Source organism: Eucyclogobius newberryi, unplaced genomic scaffold (genome assembly GCF_026437365.1).
Source record: "Eucyclogobius newberryi isolate DKJ021-1_F unplaced genomic scaffold, fEucNew1.0.hap1 SCAF_12, whole genome shotgun sequence".
Classification (NCBI taxonomy): Eukaryota; Metazoa; Chordata; class Actinopteri; order Gobiiformes; family Gobiidae; genus Eucyclogobius; species Eucyclogobius newberryi.
In genome coordinates, this window is record NW_027315746.1 from 34,888,342 (window position 1) to 34,892,114 (window position 3,773).

Below are 3,773 nucleotides of genomic sequence, written 5' to 3' on the forward strand. Positions count from 1 at the left end.
TACACTAATGTATTAATAACTGGCTTTAATCACTTTCTCCTGGCACAGGTTCATCACATCATCATTTTATAGCATTACAACCTCAACATTTTACTCTTACTTTAGCCGGCTGGACCTCATTAAAATGCAGCAGAAGACCCAAGAAAGGTCTGAAAATCTCTGGGGGAGGGCCCCCAGACCCCCCTGTTCGTTAATTTAAACTAATGTGCTAATGTGGCTGTCGACCCTTAACGCCCACAAATACGCCCAAAAACATATCTGGGACGTGTGTTATTTGTACAGGGAGTAGAGGTGATGTCAGCGGAATACCAAGTTGCATTGTGGGATTTAAGTTATCCATATTTGAGCTTGTGAGGTGCTGAGAATAAACTACGGATAAGACACGCCCACAACCGCATCTGCAACACGCATGAGACACGCCCACAGCCGCATCTGCAACACGTATAAGACACGCCCACACCCACATCTGCAACACGGATAAGACACGCCCACAACCGCATCTGCAACACGCATGAGACACGCCCACAGCCGCATCTGCAACACGTATAAGACACGCCCACACCCACATCTGCAACACGGATAAGACACGCCCACAACCGCATCTGCAACACGCATGAGACACGCCCGCAGTCGCATCTGCAACACGCATAAGACACGCCCACAGTCGCATCTTCAACACGCATGAGACACGCCCACAGCCGCATCTGCAACACGGATAAGACACGCCCACATCTGCAACACGCATGAGACACGCCCACACCCACATCTGCAACACGCCCACAGCCGCATCTGCAACACGTATAAGACACGCCCACACCTGCAACACGCATGAGACACGCCCACACCCACATCTGCAACACGGATAAGACACGCCCACAACCGCATCTGCAACACGCATGAGACACGCCCACAGCCGCATCTGCAACACGGATAAGACACGCCCACAACCGCATCCTCAACACGCATGAGACACGCCCACATCTGCATCTGCAACACGCATAAGACACGCCCACAGCCGCATCTGCAACACGCATAAGACACGCCCACACCTGCAACACGCATGAGACACGCCCACACCCACATCTGCAACACGGATAAGACACGCCCACAACCGCATCTGCAACACGCATGAGACACGCCCACACCCGCATCTGCAACACGGATAAGACACGCCCACAACCGCATCTGCAACACGCATAAGACACGCCCACACCTGCAACACGCATGAGACACGCCCACAGCCGCATCTGCAACACGGATAAGACACGCCCACAACCGCATCCTCAACACGCATGAGACACGCCCACACCCACATCTGCAACACGGATAAGACACGCCCACAACCGCATCTGCAACACGCATGAGACACGCCCACACCCACATCTGCAACACGCATAAGACACGCCCACAGCCGCATCTGCAACACGCATAAGACACGCCCACACCTGCAACACGCATGAGACACGCCCACACCCACATCTGCAACACGGATAAGACACGCCCACAACCGCATCTGCAACACGCATGAGACACGCCCACACCCACATCTGCAACACGGATAAGACACGCCCACAACCGCATCTGCAACACGCATGAGACACGCCCACAGCCGCATCTGCAACACACATAAGACACGCCCACAGCCGCATCTGCAACACGCATAAGACACGCCCACACCTGCAACACGCATGAGACACGCCCACACCCACATCTGCAACACGGATAAGACACGCCCACAACCGCATCTGCAACACGCATGAGACACGCCCACACCCACATCTGCAACACGGATAAGACACGCCCACAACCGCATCTGCAACACGCATGAGACACGCCCACAGCCGCATCTGCAACACACATAAGACACGCCCACAGTCGCATATGCAACACGCATAAGACACGCCCCGCTCTGGACACGCCCCGCTCTGCACACGCCCCGCTCTGGACACGCCCCGCTCTGCACACGCCCCGCTCTGGACATGCCCCGCTCTGCACACGCCCCGCTCTGCACACGCCCCGCTCTGGACATGCCCCGCTCTGGACACGCCCCGCTCTGCACACGCCCCGCTCTGGACATGCCCCGCTCTGCACACGCCCCGCTCTGCACACGCCCCGCTCTGGACATGCCCCGCTCTGCACACGCCCCGCTCTGCACACGCCCCGCTCTGGACACGCCCCGCTCTGCACACGCCCCGCTCTGCACACGCCCCGCTCTGGACATGCCCCGCTCTGGACATGCCCCGCTCTGGACACGCCCCGCCCTGCACAGATAGGTTGAGTTTTTCCCATTCTTGTATATTATTTGGAAATATCAGAATCTCTGTTTTTTACTGTTTTGTCGTTCCAGCTGTTACTCACTGACAGTTACGCCCTGACAGTTACTCACTGAGTTACTCACTGACAGTTACTCACTGAGTTACTCACTGAGTTACTCACTGACAGTTACTCACTGACAGTTACTCACTGACAGTTACTCACTGAGTTACTCACTGACAGTTACTCACTGACAGTTACTCACTGAGTTACTCACTGAGTTACTCACTGACAGTTACTCACTGACAGTTACTCACTGACAGTTACTCACTGACAGTTACTCACTGAGTTACTCACTGACAGTTACTCACTGACAGTTACTCACTGAGTTACTCACTGACAGTTACTCACTGACAGTTACTCACTGAGTTACTCACTGACAGTTACTCACTGACAGTTACTCACTGAGTTACTCACTGACAGTTACTCACTGACAGTTACTCACTGAGTTACTCACTGACAGTTACTCACTGAGTTACTCACTGAGTTACTCACTGACAGTTACTCACTGACAGTTACTCACTGACAGTTACTCACTGACAGTTACTCACTGAGTTACTCACTGACAGTTACTCACTGACAGTTACGCCCTGACAGTTACTCACTGAGTTACTCACTGAGTTACTCACTGACAGTTACTCACTGAGTTACTCACTGACAGTTACTCACTGACAGTTACTCACTGACAGTTACTCACTGACAGTTACTCACTGAGTTACTCACTGACAGTTACTCACTGACAGTTACTCACTGAGTTACTCACTGACAGTTACTCACTGAGTTACTCACTGACAGTTACTCACTGAGTTACTCACTGACAGTTACTCACTGACAGTTACTCACTGACAGTTACTCACTGACAGTTACTCACTGAGTTACTCACTGACAGTTACTCACTGACAGTTACTCACTACTTTTTAGTCAAACTTAATTTTTTTAAAAACTTTTACCTAAGTACAATTTGTCATTCTATGGTAATTTCCTGAAAATATTCGACAAATGATAAAAACGTTTGAAGTACAACTTACCCCCATCCAAGTATTTCTCCTTTAAAGAGACAAAAATAACATTCATTTTTCCACAATTAAACCTCAACAATTCAGAAAAGAAGCAAGATCTCACCTCAGTTTGATGTAAAACAGACTTGGCCTCGTCTGTGTTTCCTGAATAAATGAAATGACCCAAAATGTGTTGCTCAAATTTCTGAGACTGTTGTGACTCTGGGCGCTCGCAACGGTGTGACCGGGGAGGTGGCCCCTGAGAGACCTGGGAGGGGGGCCCTGGGAGGAGTGACCGGGGAGGTAAGACAAGCCTTTATTTGTCCACACAATGGGGAAATTTCAATGTTGCAAGTAGGTACAGAAGTAAAAGAACAGATAACCTATGGGGGCCCTGGGAGGTGAGACCTGGGAGGTGGGCCCTGGGGGACCTGGGAGGTGGGACCTGGGGGCCCTGGGAGG